At 38.4% G+C, this 25,095-nt stretch overlaps 1 long non-coding RNA gene across 2 annotated transcripts in view; it reads right to left on the reverse strand.

Annotated features, from left to right (window-relative positions):
• The window catches only part of LOC118522437 (uncharacterized), a 129,196-nt gene that overhangs the window by 98,791 nt on the left and 5,310 nt on the right, over positions 1-25,095 (reverse strand). For both annotated transcript variants that reach the window (XR_004910626.2, XR_013443125.1), the window contains one exon: positions 7,313-7,451. This is a non-coding gene — a long non-coding RNA (uncharacterized LOC118522437). The remainder of the gene's footprint in view (positions 1-7,312; positions 7,452-25,095) is intronic.

Below are 25,095 nucleotides of genomic sequence, written 5' to 3' on the forward strand. Positions count from 1 at the left end.
GGCTCTTATTTTACCACCTCATTCAGTGAGGGCAATCGATAAATGCGTCTTAATTTAATGAATGAAACAATGGAACAAAAAGCAAAGAGCAACAAGATTATAGATAATAAGGGTGCATCTAACATAAAAATCAGCTGTCTTAACAATGGATAGAGGACACTATTTTCACATCAGTCGCTGTTAAACTGACCTCGGGTCTAGAGAATTCTACTGTGCCAACAGCGACTGAGCTAACAGTCCTATTCCAATCTTACTCTCAATAGATCTTATCACACTTGGAATAGCATATTGTAGGGGAGGAAAAATTTCCCCTTCTTTCCCTCTAGGTTCTTTGGCTGACTTCATAATTAGATTGACGTAAGACAGATTAAAACTAGAAAACAAATTTAATTTCACATGTATGGGAGCCCCATAAAATCTGAGACTCAAAGGCAGTCAGGCAATTAGGCTTATATGCCGCTGGAGCTAAGGGGAGGAAGGGAGGGGTCTGGGACTTCAAAGGGGAAGAAGACAATTCACAGGAAGATGTGGAGAGTAGATGTTTGCCACGCCCTGGAGGTATGTCTTCCCAATATACAAAGTTTTATACTTTTATACCTTCCCAGTACAGGTCCCCCATCTAAATTCCTTTAGGCAGTAGGGTCTTAATTGCCTTCAGCTCAGAACAACCCCCGTGCCATCGTGCCATCGTGGCACCTTCTGAGGTTGCATATTCTGTTTCATCTCAATATCCAATTCTGAACCTCAGGATTAAGGAAAACATTAAAACCTGAAAAGAAGCAGAGGGTGAGGGGCGCCCGGGTGGCTTAGTTGTTAGGTGTCTGCCTTTGGCTCAGGTCATGATCCTGGGATCCTGGGATGGAGCCCCACATGGGGCTCCCTGCTCTGCGGGGAGTCTGCTTCTCCCTCTGCCCCTCCCTCTGCTCATGCTCTCTCTCTAATAAATAAATAAAATCTTAAAAAAAAAAAAAGAAGCAGAGGGTGATGCTATACTCATACAGTGAGTAGTAGCTGGAGACTTTGGTAGATGTTTGAATAGCTATCAAGATAAGGGGATTTAGATTTATTCTTTTTAACTCTAGAGGAAAAAATAAGGTAAATTTTTGGTTCAAAAGAAGAACAAGAGGGGTGCCTGGGTGGCTCAGTCGGTTAAGCGTCTGCCTTTGGCTCAGGTCATGATCCCAGGGTCCTGGGATCGAACCCGCATCGGGCTCCCTGCTCAGTGGGGAGCTTGCTTCTCCCTCTCCTCCCTGCTCCCGCTCTCTGTCGCTATCTTTGTCTCTCTCTCAAACAAATAAATAAAATCTTCAAAAAGAATAAAAAATAAAATGAAGAACAAGAAACAATCTAAATTATCTATTATCTTCTGGGGTATTGAGCTCCTGTCCCAGGAAGCCTAGAAGCACAGGTTGGATGACTGGAGCATGGGCCAAGAATCAAGGCTGGAATGGATGCGGGAGGAGAAGAGCTTTGTTTTGTTTTTTTATTTTCTTTTTTTTTCTAACAGTCATTTTAATTTGACATGAGAAATGTCAATAATTTTTACAAGTCCTAAGATCATGATAAAAGTCTTAACAGCATGCTAAATCATTGCATATATCAATTATTTCCACCTCCCTTTCCTGCCATGAGCTATTAGGAAGAAAGCAAATTTATAATTTTAACAAACAGTGGTGTTAAAAATTAGGTTGCAGAGATAAGGTATTTGAGTACCATCACAGAGTTTGTACTATATTTGAATTGATGTCTTTTCAAAATTGTCATTAAAAAAAAAGGTATCTGTACTAGTTTGCTTGAAGAAACTTTTGGAAATTTTACTAATATAGGAACACTATTTTGAATTAAGTCAGTTGATTCCATATGCTCCTAGAGAATTACCCATCATTACCATATGTCAATGTCTAGAAATTACTGTTGGAGTAGATTTCTAACAAAATTTACAAGATGCTTCTGAGTCTGGAATACCCAATTGGCTGATTTATTAATCTCACGCCAAAGTATTAACAGGCATATCAGGGAATTTCTACTTATGCAAATTAAATTAAATTATGTGTGCATGTTTCTGTAAATGTGTGTGTATATATGTGATTTAACACAATAGAGGGTTGAGTTTGAGATAAATCTGGGGTGAACAAGAGACTTCCAATTTTAAAAACTTTTAATTACGAGATGCTGTCTTTATTCTCTTATATGCATAATTCTCCTGAGATCTCTGTTCATAATTTCCAAAAGTGGGCTGCTCTGGCTAAAAGGGATATGAGTGCTGTAGTTCATTATAAATGTTTATCAACAGGTATAAAGTGTGAGTTACTTCCATAGGTTTTTAGATGGAATATAATAAGATTGTGAAGGACTTCTCAATCTGACATATCACATATTAGTACATAGACCCGTTATCTAATCTGCTGGTTTGTTTTGAATAGATGTTAATTCTGATCTTTTTGTCTTCAAGAATTTGTACAAACCTTTTAAAAGTTGGTCCACCTGCCAAATTATTCCATCCAAAAGAAAGTGTGGTTAAATTTAAATTTTTTATGGATCCTTTCTTACCCACTGAAGTAATTATTTCTCATATTGACATTTTATTTCTTTTTTTAATGAATCCATTCTTATATATTTCTTCTTTGTCATACCATTATTATAAAGACAATTTTAAAATATTTTTAAATTTTTTAAAAAAATAAAAAATAAAAAAATATTATAAAGACCATCGCCATTAGCCACACACTATCATCATCATTTAATTATCTCAGATTTTCATTTAACATGTTTATAACTATCTGCACGACATCCCATATCCTTTTTTTTTTTTTAATTTTCTCAGTCCTATGTCCAGATCTAGTGTTGGTTCGATCAAGATAAAGCTTTGAGTTTTCGTTTTTCTTTTCTTTTCTTTTTACTTTCCCCAGGATTTTTGAACAGTTGTATTACTCTTTCCCCTTGGATTTCCTCCCTCTACGCTATTCTCTGACCGGGGCTTACAAAGTTAGCTTACAGGGGGCCTGTTTTTGTTTTTTGCTTTTTTTTTCTCATCCATCTAGCTTTAGGTGACTAGTAAACACGTTGACTTAAAATTCCAGAATTGTGAGGGACTAGAGCCATGAGAAAATACCAACCAAAAATGAGGACAGACTTCGAAAGTACAACTTACAGAAAGTATGCACAAGGATCAGGCATGCATTTGATGTGTTGCTTTGGAAGGTGTTTATACAAAGGACTTGTCTTTTTTTTTTTTTTTTAATTGTATTATGTTATGTTAGTCACCATACAATACATCATTAGTTTTTGATGTAGTGATCCACGATCCATTGTTTTCGTATAACACCCAGTGCTCCATGCAGTACGTACCCTCCTTAATACCCATCACCGGGCTAACCAATCCCCCCTCCCCTCTAAAACCCTGTTTGTTTCTCAGAGTCCATAGTCTCTCATGGTTCATCTCTCCCTCCAATCCCCCCCCCCCCCCCGCCAAGGACTTGTCCTTTTTAAATGACGCCTGACATTTAAGTAGGGCTTCTGGTAGCGGGTAGAAGATTCTCCATACTCAAAGCAAAGGGCAAAAGGCTGTGGACTTTAAAAAAAACCCTGCCCACCTATTCCTGGAGACTATTTGATATTCTCACTATCTTATGGTGGCTTCAAAAGAATATCAGTCCTTTTATCAAGAAAGAAAAAAGAATGGTTTAGAACAGTACTTTTCAAACAGTGTTCTATGGAGCCCTAGGATTTCAAATCTCCATATCAATGTGGATGAGGATGAGGACAAGGATTTGTGTTTACTGGGGGAGGAACCTGAAGTCAGGGGGTGCCAATTAATGAACACAGGTGGCTTAATCACAAAGAAAAAATTTTGCAAACCCAGGAATCACTTGGTGTGCTTGACGCATCTCCATGTTCAATAGCTCTCCCGTTTACACTGCCATCTCTCTGAGCTGCACCTTTGCATCTTTTACTTTTAAGGATGCACGATTAAATCGGACCTGTACACATAATCTAGGATAATGTTCCCACCTTAATTTCATCTCTAACCCTCATTATCTTTTGCTGTGTAACATATCATATTTATAAATTCTGGGTGATTAGAATGCGGCATCTTTGGGGGGGGGTTATGTTTTCCCTACCACCACATTCTATGGGGTTTCTTTTCTTCACTTTGAATAATTCTAGATTAGCAAAATTAAAATTTCATGGCACATATCTTTTGTCCTTAGCAGTTTAAACATTATGTTGATTAATGATTTTCAAAGAACAAAAGAATGTGTTAACACAAAATGTGCAAATTTGTGTATATTTATACATGTGTGTTTAGAATTATATATATATACAAAAAAATTTATATATATATAAACTATTTAATTCAATGAATCCACTGGGCACATATTATGTGCAAAGCACAGTATTTGTGAATATAAATAGAGCAGACACAATCTCCTTACTGAAATTACAATCCAGTGAAAATGAAGGATCAAAAAATGCACAAATAAATAATTACATTTTAACCAACTGAGCCACCCAGGCAGCCATTAAATAATTACATTTTAAACATCTGAAATTTTTGAGTGTATTAAAACAAAATGTATTCAAAATCTATAATGATTGTTTCCCTTATAATTGGGGAATTATGATGTTTGACTTTTCTATTTTTTCTCCTCTTATTTCAAGCCTGGGTTGAATAAAAGTTTGATTTTGCATATTTAAAAAAAATAATATTGAGTGAGAGAAGTGTGTTATAACTATTTGGACAATATTTAAATATAATATTTGGCAATTCCCTTAAGGCTAAGTGAATACTCTTTGAGATAATATCCAATCTCACTACTTTTATGAATTTATGTGGTTTATGCTTGCTCTTTAAGAAACTAGATAATAGGGGCACCTGGGTGGCTTAGTCCTTAAGCATCTGCCTTTGGCTCAGGTCATGATCCCAGGGTCCTGAGATCGAGTTCCGCATCAAGCCCCGCATCGGGCTCCCTGCTCGGCGGGAAGCCTGCTTCTCCCTCTCCTACTCCCCCTGCTTGTGTTCCCTCTCTCGCTGTATCTCTCTCTGTCTAATAAATAAATAAAATCTTAAAAAAAAAAAAAAAGAAACTGATAATAACATTGTCGTATATTTAAGAAAGTATGAGACAGGGATTTCGGTGCATTCAATTTTTCAAAATAAATTTTAGAAACATATTAATATAAAGTAAATATTAGAACTAGTCAGTTTCTAAGACCAGAAGATGCTGATAGTGTTTGTGTAGAATTTTGCAATTTTTCTACACCAGGAGAAAGCAGAAATATGCAAAGCCTCACTCCTGAGTTTAAAGCTGAGAGTCAAGTATTTTCTGGGTAAAAAGTACCTGTCTCTCAGTAATTCAAAATGGACCCCGATTCCTATTCACTTCCCATGAACATCAAATGTTATTTTAGCATAAATGCTATCTGGACAAAAAAAAAAAAAAAAAATATGACTATATGTTGACCATATGTTGGCTTAGAAAAAGTTCCCAATTTCACTTAGATCTTACCAACTAAATTTTTGCAACATAATTTAAAGCAACTATTAAAATGTAAAATTTTGTTTTTTCTGGTTATAATTACACATCTTTTAAACATTAAAATATTGATAATACAACTATAATTTTCCCATCATCAGTGGAAAGTTTGATGTATAGTTTTCCAGATTTTTTCTTTGTAAACACTAAAAAAGAAAGCAATATAAAATCACATTAAAATCATAGATCTCTGACTTTGTACTGATTTTCTTCGGCCTAGCATGCCTTCTTTTCCAGAACATCTTCCTGAAAACATGTTCCATTATTCATCTTTCATTAATACTTTCTTCCATGAGATCCCTGATATTCCTATTATTAATGGAGACTTCTTTCTTTCTATAGGAATACATTTTAGCTTAAAGTTTCTCAATAATGCTTATTTCCACTGGTGAAGGTCTATTTGTGGGCATTTCTGAATCTAAAAAAATTCAGTGGGAAAAATATTTCATGTTACATTAATCATTAATCTTTCCAATTTTACAAAACCAAAATGAGAAATTTAGTAAGGCCAATCTTAGATGAGATCTCCAGTTGCATAAAGTTTAAAGCTATTTGAACCCTGCTCCCCTGTGCTCTTGGCACAAGTGGGCATGCATACCCACACCCACGATAAGAAAAATGAAATACAAAACAAACTTTAGAAGGCAAAACTCCTTGGAAGATTTAATTCCATTTCCCAAAGAGTTGTCGTTCTCAATTACAGCTTAATCTGTTGCTTTAATATTTATTGTGTTAAATTTCATTGACTTAAATTGAACTGAGTACCCCTAATTCTGAAAGTAGGTCAGCATCACATACAACGTAGGAAGCATCTGTGCTTTTTTTTTGCTATTAAGTCAGTCTGAACCTTGTAGGAAACCATCTCTGGTGAGATTATCTGTACTTTTCTGTGTAAGCTTGTGGAAGGTAGGAATTGTACAGTTTTCATCTTTAAAGCTCCTTCTTTTTAGCAGAGATTCTGGTACACAGAAGCTCAACAAATGTTTGTGAATTAAATGTGGAACACAGAATCACAATTTATTTTGATTGTTCCCAGATTTTATTAATCAGAGTCTAGAATTGTTATCATTGAAAAGGTTGAGGAATTTCATGCTTTATCAAATTCTTAAGCATAGTTCTAAAGGTTTTTATGCTCTTTTTACTTTGCCCCTAGCCTAGAAAAAGTCAACCAATGCTACAAATCTAAAGACAAATGCTTGACATTTTAGTTTAAAACTTTTGGACTTCAGTACATTATCAGACTAATGGGGGGAAAAATGCTTAATTGGTTTTACTGGCAGAACTGAGACTCCAGAAATAAATTTCACCAGAGTCAAAATGGTCTGTGAAAGATTTTCTGTAACCACAGGTGTAATTAGCATTTGGTTATGAGGAACCAATCTTGGATTTATGTGTAGTTAGAAAAAAAAAAGAAAAAGAAAAAGAGGATTGGTTGTAGCTGAATTCACCCTGGGTAGGTTTGTTATGAGCTGGTAATCCTAGGCCTGGGATAGAAATAATAGGTGATATGGTAGTAATTAAATGTAGTAGAAATAGAAGATCGATTAAAGGAAGAGATGGGTTGCCCAGAAACAAATAATAAAAGTGTAAACATAATATTTTTCAAAAGTTATTTAAGTTTCAACAACTGTCTTCAACATTAAACAAAAATAATGTAGCAAACAATAGTTTGTATATAAAGATTGAGGAATTATTTCCGAGTCAGAAACAATAAAAAATTTAAGATTGTCCATAAAAACAGTCTGACACAAAGCTTTAAAGGACAACATACCAACCTCGCAGGTGTAACTCTTCTAAGGTTTAGATTGTTGTTTATTCTCTTAGGTTGACCCCCAACTCTGATGTCAGGCGTCCTTGTATCTATTCACACATGTGCCGTAGTTCTGGTGTATTTAATTATGAGTGTGGAAGGACCTAGGAGGAAGGGACAAAAAAAGGAAGAGAAGAAATGGGACAAAGAGAAAGAGAGAGATTTTTTAGTGTTTCAGCAATCCAAATACATGAGTCATTTGGATCGCTTGCAAATTGTGCTACATCCAACAAAAGCAGAGACTCTGAGACTATGTAGCTTAGAGGCATTTTCCCTTCTCCGTTTTATCTGCAATTCTTAAAATACAAGGTTACTCATCTATCCAAAACATTGCATTCGGATGGGAATTTATTAGTCAAATACAAGGTAGAATAATGTGATTAAAAACTAAAATAAAATTAGATGCACAAGTCTTCATTCCAGTACGTTTTGAGTTTTTCAACCATTTTCAAAGAAGGAAAAAACAATAGCAACATTATCTCATCTTATATTACTCTGAAATTTGCTGCCATCTACAAAATATTCACTTTCTGACTTATCAGACTTTTTCTTACTAGTTTTCCAAGTTGCTGGTATTAGTTAAAAGATAGCCATGTAGAAGCTATGGTTACTAGAAATAGAACTATTAAGGCATTTTAAGGTTCCAGGCAGAGTTTTCTCTCCAATAAATCAATAAGAAATGTCCTCTTCAGTTAAAGAGAAATGGACATAACCTCAGAATGGCAAACAATAATAAATTATAAGGGAATCTATATTTTGATCCCTATGTAACACAAGTAAGAATGGGTGATAAATACAATAATACCATAGATTGTGGATTCTTCTGTTTATTTTATAGAATAAAATACTGTATCACAGTCATGCAAATAAAATTTTCAATTTCAACTTCTCCTAAGGATCCAAACACTTTCACAAAGAAAAGACAGCTGTCCCAGGCACTAAATGGTACAGTTAGTCAATGCACCATGAAACCCTTATAGAGGAAAGCAATCTTGTGAATGCTTCCTGAGTAAGATACTTTGAACTATGCATTAGTGCGTTTTCCCCTTTTATCATACCTCTGCTTCTCCTGGAATGGTTCCTTTAAGAATCCACCATTATATTCCATTTGACTCCTAGCCACTAATTTATTTAATTTTTTTTTTTTTTTTTACTATCATCTCTAAACATTGGGGAACACAAGTTCACATGCGTGTGCGCGTGCACACACACACACACACACACACACACACACACACAGGGCTGGCCTATAATTTTACCAGTAAATACTGTAATTAGCAATAATCAGGGGCTTTGGATGAACTGAGATGCCAAAGCAACATACAGTCAGGCCCCTCCCTTTTGTGATAGTTATAGTCCCTCACTCCCTCTGTCTCTGAGTATCTGCGTCTCTTTCCCCTGTCTAGTTTTCTTTTGGCGTCTTTCTCACATATATACAAGCACAAAATTACATGTCTCTGATAGGTAAGTGAATATCTCTACATTTTATGAGACTGTATCTGCTTCTGTGATTGAATAATACCACATACTATTCTTCCACTTTTAATTTCTTTGAACTGTTGCCACAATGGTCCTAGCCCACAGCAGGACACCAATTAACACTACTGACTTGAATGGTTCTAGACACAAAAGGATGCTTGTTGCAGTCCAGAAAAATGTGAAGTGCACGACAGAAAAAGAGAATTATTAATTTTTTTGGTAGCACTGTATTCTAGATACTGTACTAGAGATGCTGTATGTATTTATTTTAAGCATGTGATGACAGGGTATATACTAATTTTACCATTTGACAGATGAAGAAATGGGCTCATTATGGAAAAATAAACAAGGCATCAAGTCAACCTTGTTCTGGGTGGTAGGGTCAGAATTTTAATTCACAATGCTTTGGCACAAAAGCTGTTTTATTTCTACTAATTGGAGAGTGAGAATTACCCTTAGTCAATTTTCACAGAATAGCTCTATTCAATAAGAAAAACTGCATATTCGGGGCGCCTGGGTGGCTCAGTTGGTTAAGCGTCTGACTTCGGCTCAGGTCATGATCTCGGGGTCCTGGGATGGAGCCCTGTGGCGGGGCTCTGCACTCAGTGGGGAGTCTGCTTCTCTCTCTCCCTCTGCCCCTCCCCCCACTCATGTGCACGTGCGCATGTGCCCACTCTCCCTCTCAAATAAATACATAAAATCTTTCAAAAAATAAAAATAAATTGCATATTCTATGAGATCATGGCTTGAAAACTATTTTCCTAGATTTTTTTTCAGTTAGTAAAGTTCCCAAATTTCAGGAGAAATGGATGAAACCATACATTTAGTGGATGTCTACTACAAATCAGGTAAAATTCTCCTCTCTCTCTCTCTCACTTATACCCACCTAGTTATTCTGCATCTATTTCTACAGGTTGTCCTTCATGTCAGGCTAATATGTATAGATTTGCTACTTAAAAGTCAGGGTAGAATTGGTCTGAAGCCTTGGGAGCTTCCTAGGTGAAATCTGCAGCCAGCCCTCATATAAGGAGAGCAAGGAGAGACCAAGAAAAGAGGCCACCACTTCAGATCAGTAGATGGCAATTTTAATAAGGAAAGGAACTTACTTATGAGGCTCATCTTGGGTGGCCACAAGATGAGTAGGTCCCAACACCAGAATCTTAAACATATAGAGAGGCCTTAATGGGTTCCATCATGTAATCAGTCCAGATGGTCTCAACAACACATTGCTTTCTCAAGCCTGTGCTTTTGAAAACAGCTCCTACTGTGCGAATGGTGGGTGAAATGTACATTCAAAGAACAGGGGATGAGGTGGGAAGCCTCTGATTGTCTGGGTGCACCACATGACTTAACCAGCAGTCACATCCTCTGGATGACCTCCTCCAACATATCACCCCATATGACCAACTCTTGCAGATTTACGCTCCCCACTCTTCCACAATGAGACTGAGCAGTCAACAATGTTAGCACGTTTCGTTAGCACGGAGGTGGTTCGTTTTGGAGCTATCTGGCCACATTGGAGACAGATACCACAGAACCAATAGAGGTACATGCAAGAGAAAACATAGATTAAGATAATAATTCCCCAAATAAATAATATATATATTTTTTCCATCTAGAGCCCCATGATATGAACCATTGATTTAGTAAGTCCCCTAGGCTAAAGGTTGAATCGTTCAGGGCATTCACTTACATCTTCATGTGATTTAATAAAGATGACACATTAGCAGACTCATCAGCTATAAACATACAACCTTCTGCTTAGACAATGGCACTGATGCCTCCTTGCAAGGCAGTAATAATGTCTAAGACCATCCTATTTTTGGAGGACAGGTTTTCTCTTTAGAGACATTTCAGTGTTCAGTAAAGACAAGTTTTGCCCGCTGTCATTTAAGGCTTGTTGGGTGAATTTATTAAGTTCTCCTACATGGGCTATACCATCCTCCAGGCAAATGGAGGGGACAAAGATGCTGGCCAAATGTTTATACCAGTGAAAACAGAACATACCCATCTGGCCTTGAGGAAGGGAGGTTGGCGACTTTTGTCACAGAGGGGTAAACTCTCCTCTATGTCCAGGAAAAACCCAGGGTGCAATGGCCCAACCACCCCAGGGGGAAGCCATGGCCAAAGATTGTGCCACACAACCACTGGGTCTCATCTAGGACTACCTAATAAATACCTGGACATATCCATGCCAAACCAGTTGCTATTATTTTTAATATGACAGAATGACTGTACAGTTCTGGTGACATCCGTCCCATATTCCCAGTACAATTGGGTTGGTTTCCTTTAGAGTAATTTTTCTGTTCCCAACATAGGGGGTACCTGGGTGATCAAATGCCCATAACCTGGGATGAGCCACATGAACCAATCCCAAATCTGAGTGCAGGCACCCATGGCTCTGATGGTGGTAGTTTTAAGTCTCCTCTGGTCAGTAGTTTGATGGGCTGCCTTTGAAGTTTGATTGACAGGAAAAGAATACTCATGCCCAGGGTGATTGATAGGTTGTGCCACAGGCCAAGTTTTGGGATCACTATTGGTGGTATTAAATGCATTAGGAGTGCTAATCCTAGTTTGTTTTCCTTAATATATTGTTCTAGTGCCTTCCAGTCCCCTCCCTGGAGTGGTGATATCCACCATGGCAATCCTGATAAGCTAGAGAGGGCAGCTGCCAACGTAACCATCCCGTAACTGGAGACCACAGGAGCAGTCTAAAGTCAAAAAGACAGATACTTGGTGGGAACTTGTATGGAAAGTTCTTCCCCTTCTATAAGAATTCTATCTGTGACCTGATCCTTAGAGGTTAAAGTGGCTGCAGCGTTAGGACTTCAACTTGGTTGTGCATATTATACATGTTGCCCAGGGGAGCCAGCACCGTCAGACATGAGGAGCTATGGTGTGGGTGGAATATGCCCAATCAGGACTCCCATCTTTTCCCTTCTTTCAGTGGTATGTGTTCCGTTCCAGGTGTAGTGTGTTTCCAGAGGTTCGGCTTGCAGCAGGACAGTGGGATCCTAGTGGAGATTGAGTAGCTCCCTCTCACACAGGAGTGTGAAGTAACTCACCCATCCTGGTGGGACATACCATTGCAAATTCCAGTAGATTGATGCCTTTCCCAGGCAAGATGGGGCCTGGTGTTCTCACCACGGTGAGAGTCAGTCCACTTTCTGTCTTCTGTGACTTCCATACCTTTAAGGTGTTGGGTGACTTGGCAGGGTTCCCAATCTGGCATATGAGGCAACAGGCCTTATTTACTGGTTGATCATTCAAATGTATTAAAGCCTAAGACAGTGCTTTATTCCACCTGGCCTAGGCTGTTTTAATATTCTATTTTTACTTTCTACCAACCTGCTGCTTGTGGGTTATAGGGGAGATGGAATCTCCTTTCAATGGCATGTTTTTTTTCCCAGTCTTGCACATCATGACCTTTGAAATGTGACCCCCAATCACTGTCTATTTGATGAGGGTATCCATTCATGGCACTCGGTTTCTCTAATCCCCTAATGGTGGCAACCTGGTTTTCACTGTGATGGGAGATCTTGGATTAGTCCAGACGCAATGCCTACACAAACCAAGGCATACCTAGAGCACTCATTTACAGGGAGGGGGTCCATATCCCTCATTGGTTGAGGACTTTGATGGATGGCCCCAGACTCCTTTGGCAGTTGCTTTAGGTATTATTTAGAACACATTGCATTAACCAAGTCACTATATTTCAAGAGCAATCTTGCATCACTGACAGCATGTCAACCCACCCAGGCACTCTTCCTATGCACCCAATCTGCTGCATCTACCAAAGGGTCAATTGCTAGGGTTCATACCTGGGTTGGGGCATCAGCTTCCTGATTTCCAGTGGGTGTCAATGCCTTATGAGCTGGGACGTGGAAGACAGTGAGGGCGACCTCAGGCTATTGCTGTTGAACTTAAATGTTTTTTTCACATATCTTAACCCCACAAGGGCTTATTTATGTTTTCCAGGGTTCAGTTTTCCATTGACCAAGATGTAGGGCTAATCCCTTTAAACCAACCCAACTATCAATGCAAATGGTTAACAGTCAGGGCTCCGCATGGGTATCAGTGCCCTGTACTGGGTGATAGGGTTGAACTGGAGTATCCTGGCTTTCATTCCTGCAGTGAATGTGGCCTGATCAGGTCCTTCAAAGACAGAGATGCAGATGGTCTGTCTTATTCCCAACTTCCTAGGAGTTTGTTGTACCTCCTCTATAGATTTCCGAGTTACTGCACGCCCTGGGAGATAGCCCTCACTGGGGCAAGCCTCCTTGCAGCCTAGAATAATCCAATCTATGAGGGAGTGAGTACCTTGAAACCCCCAAGCACTGTGCAAAAGCTGCCATAGGGCAGGGTGTGTGGTGATGCTGCTCACTTTCTCTGCCTCCTGCCCATTGCCACCGCACAAACCACACCTGGATACTTCTCTGGACTTTTGCTGAAACTTGGTAGCTGTATCAATGAGCTCAGTGGGCATATATTCTCTCATTATGAGCCCTTCCTGAATGGGGGGCTGTCCTACTGGCTGGGGTGCTGTGGCTGTGCCTTTGCTTTCCTTTGCATTAGGGGTCAGACAGCATGCAACTTTTCATCTGTTTTACTCTCAACAATCCCAACATCCTCCTCCTCATTCCCCTCGCTCAGGGATTCCCTCTCTTAGCATCCCAATCAGGCTCTGCCACAAGTGCTGGGACCTTAATCCACAGAGTTTGCAGCCTCTTAGCTTCACAAAATGGCACGCTAAACTCTCCAGCTGGTTATCCTGCTCTCCTTTCTTGTCTGCCAGCCCCGAAGCCAGTAGAGTGGTGGACACTGCACCTCCTCCTCCAATTTCAGCACTTCTTCTCACTTCCTAACTTGAACTTCAGCCTCTACGTGGGAGGATTCAGTTGAGCCACCCACACTCACGACGGCCCTCTGCACAGCCCCAAGATTCCCTTCTCTGCTGCAGTTGCTCTGTGCAATTCCTCAACCAAATGTGTCAGGCCACAGGGTGTTTTCAGGGTCTCCCCATACTCACACAGTGGTCCCCAAGCATCTGAGATATGGGCCACCCCTCCCACACTGAGGTCAATGGCCAACCCAGGATTTCCCTTGGGTGCCTCTTTCCCTAGGGCCACTTATTCCATCTCCTGGCTGACTCAGCAATTATTGAAATTGTTTGCAACCTTCGGAGCTCGCTGGGTGAAGTTTTATACTGGTCCCCATAAATGGAAGGCAGGGAAAGACTGTAGAAAGAGACAGGCCACTCCAGACAGTAGGTGGCAGGTTTAACAAGCAAGGGAACTTATTAACGAGGCTGTCTTGGGCAGACGCAAGATAATGAGATCTCTGCACCCACCTGCCAGAACCTGAGTAGTTCACGGAGAGGTCTTAGCAGGGTTTAATCATGTATTCAGTCCAGATGGTCTCAACAACACCTTATCTCTCAAAGCTGCATCTTTGAAATGGCTGCTAGCATGGGAATAGTAGGTGGAATATACATCCCAAGAACAGGAGATGGGGTGAGGGGCTTTCAGTTGCCTGGGTCCAGCTCACAGGTCAACCAAGAGTCACATCCTCTCAATGACCTCCCCCAATAGATAGGCATTGGGTAATTTGTTAGAATGTCAAAATATGTATATATCTGACTTTCAGTCTCCTCTTCTGGGGATAGCATCAATAATAGTATATATATCACAGTTCAAGACAAGATTTGGGCATGTAATATAAAAAGGACATGGGGGCCCTTGGATAAAACTCCCTTGACTATTTTGAACATTGACGTTGAATCAAAAGTTGAGGGTTCCAAGAATGGGACCACTGGCAATTTTTAAAAATAAACTCCATTCTAGATGTCTTAATTGGTAATTCAATCTCTTCTTCCTTGCTTTTTTTGTAGAAAATAATAGGCCATTTCTAATGCTTTCAGGGTAGGCTTCTGGGAGAAAAAATAGTTTTTCTTGATTCATTGTGTTTTAATTCTATGATCTGTGAAGGCATTCTGAACTTTCCAGAAAACTATTGATGTATCTGGGTATGCATGATTTCTTAGTCACTGTTGATACCACTTGAGCAATTACACCTTGGGTGGTGGGGAAGCTGCATAAACTCTGGAAACTGTGGGGATAAAGGTTACATCTAATCATCCATAACTCTACAGCAGTGAGTCATAGCCCCAGAGATTTACCTGTATGACTGACTACCTGACCGGGGGAAGACATAGAAAGTGTATGTTGGAAACAATCTTCTCAGGCTGACCAAGCTTTGCAACCTCTTACTGTGAAACTTTCAGCTATTGTTGGAATGATGGAAGAGAAACCTATTTCTTGTACCTACATGAAAAAGTCAGATTTCCTTCTCTCTCTCACACACATGACCACAATCTTCCTCTCTCTCTATGTCTCTCTCTCTCTTCGCCCAAATCCCTCAAAATGAATGATATTTAGAGTAAGCAATTACCAAGAAATAGATTCATTTTCCTTGGGAATTATTACTCATCAAGAATTATTTATAGAGAAGCTTTGATAGTTAGGTGAGCATAGTTTAATACTGAGAATTCATCAGAGGCTTTAAAAAGATTATCCTGGATTTTTTTTTTTTTTTAAACCTTCGAGGTATATGGCTTAGCTACCTTTGTAGAAATATTTTATGGAAGAAAAGGATAATTTTTAAATTCACCAAGAATGAAAAGACTTTTTGTCACTGGATTCTTGTGAAGATTCTGACTGTTCCTCCTTTTTTTACTAGAGGAAAAAAACAAGGAAAAATGATTTTTATGACTTTTCCAGAATTTCAGAGTAGTTTCTTCCACAGATGAGATCATGCCCTAGCGGTATTTCCATTCAGAAAAGCCACAAACATTTTTATGTCTTTTTCCTCATGTGAATTTTAATGGAAAACAGTGTCAAAATAAGAAGAAGTTCATATGTAAGCTGTTGTAGATTGCCATGAGACAAATTTCATGTTATTTGTGAGTAAGTCTTCGAAACTGCTCTTTGAATTTGGCCTAAAGAATATTAACTTTTAATTATTAATAACTTTTAGTTAGAGGAGTGTGGAAATAAATTGCCTCTCCACCAAGTCTATTACAACTCACGTAAAGTCCTATAACCGCACGTGCCTGCCCAATAGCCATGTCTGGTTCTTGAGCAGGAGATAGGATGCTTGTGCATGAACGCAGAAAGGCAGGTAAAAGGGTGGTCTATGCTCCTGTCACACGAGTTCTCCTCCTCTTTCAAGGCTTTCTGTTTCACCTTAATGCCGTCACCGAGACAAAAATAGCCTTGTGACTTGTTCACGTCCCAACTGTTCCACTTTGGTCTAAGGCTTTTCAAATCTCAGACTGTTCTAATCAACTTTCCCACTATAGACATGGTTGGTTTGATGTCTAAAGACATCAATGTTTTCTATCCTAAATGTGTAATAAACCCACAGTCAAAAGCATTTATATATTATATGCTTATTACAGATTTTTCACACATTTTTATGCTTTGTACTAAAGACTGTTTCATTTGGAAAAGCAAAATAAAAACACTTCGTGCATTTCTCAGCAAGTTAACCCAAGCTCAGCAGGTAGTACTATGGTCAGATAGAATCCAGATAGACATGGTAGCTGGTTAACCCACCTCCCACAGATTATAGCCATAGAAAGGGGGATCCCAACTCAGCCTTGTTTTCCTGAAAATGTGTAGCTCTAATGATAATTTTGAATACTACTTTACAATATCATTCACTTTCTGATATAAAAATGAATTAGATGTATTATTGTTTATAAATATTATACATCTGGCAAGTTCCAGGACCCAAGGACTTATTTTATTCTAGGGTGTTCAAAAAGTAATATCCTTTCATGCCACATCAAAATGTAACTGAGACAATGCTCTGTGTGCCAAACCAGACCACTGAGAACATTTGAACTGTGCTCACAGCAGAAAACACCTGGGTAATCTTCATTATTAGTTGGAAAAACTTGTGTCAGTGGTTAGAACTGGGAACTCTGAGGACCAGGATTGGTTTTGCAGCCCATACTGAAATTGAGCTAAACGTAGAGATAAACATAGGTCAAGTGCATAACAAATTCATAAATCAGGAACAAATGAGGGAACCATGAGCTAAAGAGAATGGCTGATCTGCTGAAATTTGACTTTTATTAAATACTCAGAATGAAATGTGGTGAAATTCACTTAGTCTGTGAAGCAAACTGGTAAACATTTTGCTCTCTGCTAACTTTGCAGTAGAGGGGACCTTAAAATTTATTTTACAGGTAGTTTTCACAGAAATTTTCAATGTCAAAGCAATAAAATATAAGAAGGAAGGTTATATTTATCAGATAATATTGGTATTTCCAAGCTGAAAGGAAGCCCTAGGCTCATCCAACCTCCCTCCATTTTTCTAATCTAAGAAAGCTGAGGTCAAAAGGGCAAATGACTCACTTCATACAGCAGAGAGAGAAGTGTTAGAACAGAACTTAAAACCTCAGATACGTTTTTATGCAGATCTGTCCTGGCTCTGAGGCTACTTCTAGTCCTAATATACTACAAAAGATAACTTTCACTCAACCTATTAAGGGTTTAAGGTTCTACAGTAAATTTGGACTACAGAGGCAATAAAAATGTTATGAACTGAATGTTTGTGTTTCCCCAGATTCATACTCTGAGGCCCAATGTGATGACATTAGAAAGTGGAGATTTGGGGGGATAATTAGGTTTAGGTGAAGACACGAGGGCAATACTCTCATGATGGGATCAGTGCCCTTCTCAGATGAGGAAGAGACGCCACGTCTTCCTCTGTCTGCTGTGTGAGGACAGAGCAAGAAAAGAGTCCTCTGCAAGCGAGGAAGAGGGCCCTCACTACTGACATCCTGATCTCAGCCTTGCAACCTCCAGAACTGTGAGAAATAAATGCCTGTAATTTAAGTCACCCCCAGTCTATGGTATTTTGTTATGGTAGCCCAAGAAGACTAAGACAAACAATGTTCCCAGAAAAGTCTGTGGTGGCCTAAGAGCAGCATGGAAAGTCTCCTGCAAGTATCTACCCAGGTCTCTTCTATACTCCATGTCCCAGGAGTCTCCACTTTGGCACCGTATTCAGGGTGGTGCATCTGATCCCACTGACTGATTGGATGCCCTAAAGCATTTGTGTTCAGCATAGCACAGTTTCCTGGTGAATACTGCAACGCTGTTGAGCATCAATAAATTTCTGTCCTGAGAAGTGGCAAATTGAATCTCAAGACTCCAACTATTTGGGGGTACTTCCAATAGGAAAATATTTTTGAAATAATTTTGTTGACCCAAATACCTAAACATTTTTTTTTAAAGGTTTTTTTTTTTTTTTTTTTTTTTTTGACAGAGAGAAAGGCAGCCAGAGAGGGAACACAAGCAGGGAGAGTGGGAGAGGGAGAAGCAGGCCTCCCGCGGAGCAGGGAGCCCGATGTGGGGCTCAATCCCAGGACTCTGGGATCATGACTCGAGCCGAAGGCAGACGCCTAACGACTGAGCCACCCAGGCGCCCAATACCTAAACATTTTTTAAAAAAACAAATCAAGGTCCTTTTTATGTAACTTGGATTTGAAAATACTCTACTTTTTAAATTATTTATGGGAAGCACATTCTCCTGACATAGAAATGTAAGACTATTCTAGGTTTATGCATTATAACCTGTAGTTCAGTACCACTGGGATTTGGGGGAAAAAAAAAGAGAGAGAGTTTTGAATAGATATTAGTTAAATCTTGAACATAGCAGAAATGATTTTAAAATTGGTTTTTATTTGGATTTCTTATTCCAGATCTTGATATATTTACATAACACAAATGTTTCTGGGATGAGTCTTGTGTATGAAACACTACAGTAAGCAAAGTGGGAGATTTAAAATAAAGGTAGAGACAATGAAATTAAATAATAGATATTATGTAATCTAACACAGAGAGGTTCATATATAAATAGTTCTAATTCAAAGGATGCTCTCACATATGTTATATAATGGATGCAAAATAACTACCATGGAAATAAAGGGGAAGGTGAGAATATTTCTAAAAAATGACTGGTGGAGGAAATATTGAGAATTGTGGAGACTGTCTGACAAGAAGAAATGGAAGTCCTGCTATGGAAAGAAAGTAAAATGACCAAAGCCAGATATGTTTGTGTGCAGATGTGTAAAAATATATGTGTGCTGGATACAGAAACAGAGGTAAGCCTGGAAAATTAAATGCATGCTTACATATTTGTAAAATTATTCTTTCTCCGGGCTGAATTTAGACATTATTCTTAGTTGCTAGGAGGAGAGAAATTTGATCAGATTGTTTATTTAAACAAATGTATGGTAGAAGAAAAATGATAATTTGGGTTTTAGGGATAATAGTGATGGGAAATAGTTTTGTTATTCTATTTACTCATTTTTTTAAACAATTATTTATTGAGTACCAACTACATGTCAGGGAATGTTCTAGGCCTTAGCAATATAGCAAAGAACAAAATATACAAAATATCCTCAGAGAGCTTATATTTTGGTAGAGATAGTTAATAAAATAATACTAAAAGAGATAAATTATATATTAGTAATTTATACAATAGTAACATGTAATAACACATATATAAGATGGTACTGTAACTTGTAATAAAACAGTAATAATAAAGGGATACATTACGTTAGAATGTTAGAAGTACTACTAAAAAATAAATCAAGAGGGCGCCCGGGTGGCTCAGTTGGTTGGGCGACTGCCTTCAGCTCAGGTCATGATCCTGGAGTCCCAGGATTGAGTCCTGCATCGGGCTCCCTGCTCGGCAGGGAGTCTGCTTCTCCCTCTGACCCTCCCCCCCTCATGCTTTCTCTATCTCATTCTCTCTCTCAAATAAATAAATAAAATCTTTAAAAAAAATTAAAAAAATAAATAAATCAAAGAACAAAATTGAATTCCAGGGTTGAGGGTGCAAATTTAGGGTATAAAGCATGTTGTCAGAGACAGATACATAATTTAGCTTGAGTAATTGGAAGGATGGAATTGTCATGAATTTGAAATTGAGAAGTCTACAGTTAGCACAGATTTGGGGTGCAGAGATCAGGAACTGGTTTTGGCAATATTATTGATATATATCTGTTAGAATTTCAAGTTGAGATGTTCAGTAAGCAGGACTTTAGAGGAGAAGGATAGGCTGGAGATTTTAATTTAAGATTAATTAACTTAATTTTGTCATTTAAAGCCATGGGACCAGAAGAAATCTCCAGGGGAATGAATGTAGACAAAAATGAGAAAAGTTTCAAGGACTGCACCATGATGTACTTCAAGAATAAAGTGGTCAGGAAGATGAAGACAAGGGCAGTGAGGGAGACGGAGATGCAGTGACCAACCAGTGAGGGGGGAGACCAAGTGAGTCACTGTCCTGCAGGTGTAGTGAAGAAACTGTGTCAGGAGGGAAGAGTGGTGCAATGTGGCAGATGCTGCTGATAGGTCAAGTAAGGTGACAACTGAGCATCGATAATTGTGTTTAGCAAAACAGAGTTTTCTGTTGATTTGGACAAGAAGAGTTTGGGGGAGTAGAGAGGATTAAGGATCACTGAAGTGGATTAAAAAAGGATTCAGTGTGTCTCATTTCCCTGAAACAATCCAGGTTTACACTAAATTTCAAAAATTATTAATAACATTTCCTTTTATTCTCAATAATATTCTGCTTACTGTAGGGGAAGGAAAATAATTTTCCCTCTACCTTTTTAGGTTCTTGGTTGATGCCCCTCCCCCCACACCCCATGGACACACACATAAGAAAAGATTAACAAGAAAAAAACGAACAGAAGTTTAATTACTTTCATATCTCCTATATACAAGGGAGATACCCAGGAAAACTGAATAACTTCCTGAAATGATGCAAACCACCCCCTTAAATGCCATCTCCAGCTAAAGACAAAAGAAGATATTGGGGAGGAAACAGATCAGTTATGGGAGGTTACCCAGAAAAGCAGAGAAACAAAGGTAGGGTTGTTAGATTTAAGTTCATGTCTTCTCCATAGATAAGTTTCTGGAGATTTAGTCTTCTTCCCTTTCTTGGTACAGAAAGGGAGACACTCCTAGAAATGGTGATTACATTCATAAGGTAAATGTAAATATCTCTTACGAAAGGGTAAGTTCTACTCTGGTTTTCAAAGCTTCTCCTGTGTCTGCTATTTCTTTAAAATTATAAGCTCAAGATAAACCTTATGCCAAAGAGACATACTTTGGAGTGCTATGTTTTGATTCTTTTCACTACACAATGAATTAAATCATCACCTTACTTAAATAAAGAATGGGAGGAAATACATTGGAGACAGCAAATTTAACACAACTTTTTTTAAAGATTTATTTATCTTAGAGAGAGAAAGCAGGGGAGGGGCAGAAGGAGAGAGAGAATCCTGAAGCAGACTTCCTGCGGAGCGCAGAGCCCAATGTGGGGCTCCATCCTGAGCTGGGATGGGATCATGACCTGGGATCATGACCTGAGCTACAATCAAGAATTGACTGCCTAACAGACTGAGTCACCCAGGTGCCCCAAACATACACAACTTTTTAAAGAAGTTTTACTGAAAAGAAAATAGGGAAATAGCTAAAGAAGAAGCATTTTATGTTGATGGGCATTTTCATGAAAAAAATTGTAATGTGGCATAAATAAGAGAGAATTCTAGAACACTGTCTGCTGAGAGAGAAGATCTGGTGCATGGAGGGCAGGTCAGGCTTATGCAGGAGCACTGTTGATATTTAGCAACAGGAAAGAGGGTAGAGAAAATTTATGAGCTGAAATAGGAAACACACTCCGGACCTAAAAGTGAGAATGGGGTAAATGTTTTGAAGATAGGAGAAGAGAGGAGAAGTTATTAAATACTTGTCTAGAAGACTGTAAAAGTACACAGGATAGGGAAATGTAGGAAAAGTGGTGGATAATGATGTGAAATGTTGGGGTCTGGGAGTGAATGCTCAAGAAAGAATTCTTGAGACATCTGCAGTGCAAAAAAGGGTGGTTTTATTAAAGTGCGGGACCCATGGGTAGAAAAGAGCTGTGCTAGGATTGTGAGAAGTGACTGATTATATACATTCAAGTTGGGAGGGGTTAGGGATAGAATAGGTCTCTAGGGAATTTGGAAGCATGGTTTCCAGGACCTTGAGGGTCTAGCTGTTGTTAAGATAAGGTCATTTACTACTGTCTACTAAAACATTAGTCATGAGACCCTTCAGATGTATATCAGTGGGCCACATGTTTGAAGGATGATTGCTAACAAATGTCTTGGGCGGGAAGTGGGGGTAGAGACAAAGGAAGTTTCCAGAAGGATTTTCATATGTTAAAGTAGACTTACAGAATCCTGGAGGTTGGGCTAATGTCAAGCTAAGGTTGCCTTTTGAGTCTAGCAAAGTATTAATATTGAGGCTGCTAAGCTTTTTGTAGAAAGTCACTCTGCCTGTCTCTAGTACTTGTCAATGGGCTGAAAGTTGTAAGGAAGTGTGATTTTTTTTTTCTTTTGTTTTTGTCCCTCACATCAGATAACAGTAAGGGATACTTTGGTCCAAGTCAGAAATTCCTTAGAGAATTATCACTATAGTTCATGCAAAATAACAAAGAATGAGACAGAAGAGTTAAAAATGTAGAAAGGAATCCAACCGCCTCTACAGAGTAGATTTTGTGGGTGATAAAAAATGAGAATCAAAATCCCTTCAGTGCTATCTGTGATGGAGAAAGGTGGACCCTTCTCTTCTCTTAAACTTATGGAAGAAGTCCTAGGTGAGATGCTAAATTAAGTGTGAAAAGCACTTACTTTGTAGTGCTCTTCATACTTGTAGAAAGTTGTGTTAATTCTTGCAAATACAGAATCGAAAATTTGGTAAGTAGAGATTAAGATGAAGAACATACATTTGCGAGTTAAACTTATAAAAATGATTTCTGGGGGCACCTAGGTGGCACAAGGGGTTAAGCATCCGACTTTTGGTTTCGGCTCAGGTCATGATCTCAGGGTCATGAGACTGAGTCTCCTGTCGGGCTCCACGCTCAGCGGGAAGTCTGCTTGAGATTCTCACTGCCTCTCCCTCTTTCACCCCTCCCCCCGCTTGCTCTTTCTCTTTCTTTCAAATAAATAAATCTTTAAAAAAATAAAAATAAAAATGATTTCTGAAAGTTGGAACATGGAGATCTTTCGACAAAGAAGGACTTAAAATATCAGGTAAAGAACCCTGAAGAATTTCAATACTTTAGTTATAGCTAACATCCAGCATAAAGTCTGGCAAACAATAGACAGCCAGTAAATGTTGACTATGCAGAGTTCAAGGTCAGGCTGCCCCAAAATGTGCCACTTTGGCATTTTGATTATTTTAAATAAAAGTCATTTAAGATACAGCCTGTGTAAAAAGGACACCCAGATCCTCCTCTGTTTACCTGAAAACAGAAAATATATCTCACATGTGAAGGGTACCCTCCCTGGACCAAGAGCCAAAGACACATCCTTACCACCACAGTTAGGAACTTGGAAGCCGAGAAGGCCATGTAAACACCCGCTGTTACTTTTTATTAATTTACTACCACAGCCTAAATTCTATTCAGAATTCCTTACTAATCAAAGCTCCCAAAGTTATGTTGTCTTTGTGCTATCAATTCCTCATAGATTTATTGTCTCTTTGTCCAAAAAGTATAAAAATTGCCTGCTGTGGTTATTTCTTTAGGCCTCAACTTTATGATTGAGCCTCCATGTGCACACGATACAATTTTGGCTTTTTTCTCCTGTTAATCTGTCTCAGGTAAATTTAAATCTTAGTCCTGCTGGAAAACCTTGAATGGTAGAGGAATAATTTTCCTTCCCAACAATTGAATAAAACAAATAAACAAGTGCATATATCTATATAGTAAGAACATAGCAGAAGAAAGAGCCTTTTGTTTTTCAAGATGTTTGTTGCCCAAATGAGATAAAGAAATAAGGAAATATTGTAACTAAAACAAAATGAACACCTTTTTATTAGTGTATTTTTAGAGAGAGGAATATATATTTTTAATACAGCTGCCCATCTACTTTTTCCTTTATTTCATTTAATCCTGTCTCTTGGGATACCTTCAGTGGATATATTATAAACATAGTTCTATGAATACAATAAATGAATGCAAATGTGGAAAAAAGGTATACAGATTATTCTAAATAAATAAAATCACTGGATGTGATTTTTAAATAATTTCAGTAATACAGAGATTACACTACAAACCTTGTAAATACAATATTAAACATCATTAATTATAATTAAATTTATATATGCAATCAGAAAAAAACTAGCTTGCAAAGCAGTATTATAGCAATACTATGTATTACACAATACATTGATATATTTATAATTATGTTCAAAATATATGTTTCTGTGACCTGTGAGCTGATTATTAGAGCAGAGGTGACCATTTATGATTTTTCATCATGGCAACTTATAACAACTCCTTAAAATGTGTTTAACACTTCACAAACTTTAGCCAGTTACGGCTGTCCCGCGGTACAGAATGTATTTCCTCTAGAAGCCCGACTCTGACTGACACGAATGATTGAAAAGCTTTAATTACACCCCTCTAAGCCCGAGTGGTTCTATAACCACAACTCAAGAAGAATATATTCTTTCATCCCCCAAGGACACGCTTAAGACCTCACAGAGGTCGATGAGGCTTTTGTGTAAGGAGTTGCAAGAGGCAAATTCTATTTTATTTTTAAGCAAATGAGCCTTTGGTTTGCTACACTTCATTTTGTTCCGTTGCTATTCCCGTGCTAATAAATAACTGAACCTTACTCACGACAGCTTTTTCCTAATACTACATAAGAACACGAAGATCCTCCAGAAAAAGATGTGCCCTAAAAGCCTTTATGAAGTCATTTTTGGCTTTAAGGACTGGAGGATTAGCTTTAAGAATTCCCCAAGGAGAAGAAAAGACAATTCTGCTAGCCTACCCAACATCCCCTAAGGATCTAAATCTCTTTGCTGAAACACCGCCTGGAAGACCCGTCTGGCAGACAAGGATGGGCAGCTTCTTCTGAACTGTGTTCAGCATGTTGGGAAATGTACTGTTTTCATCACTGTTTTCTCCCCTGACCCCTTATCCTGTATATTATGTAATTTTTTTTTTTATCTTACCAGCACAACCAGGTGAAATGTACTTTAATATGTCTTTGACTATAAAGCATTAAAAGGCAAAAGAGTGACAAAAAATACTTCTTTGATGTATTTTTTATATTTCTGAAGACAAAATATGGTGAAGCTGAAATGGGTTACTTACTCTTCAGTCCTCATCTCTGACAGGCAGTCT

This window comes from Halichoerus grypus, chromosome 13 (assembly GCF_964656455.1).
Source record: "Halichoerus grypus chromosome 13, mHalGry1.hap1.1, whole genome shotgun sequence".
Taxonomy (NCBI): Eukaryota; Metazoa; Chordata; class Mammalia; order Carnivora; family Phocidae; genus Halichoerus; species Halichoerus grypus.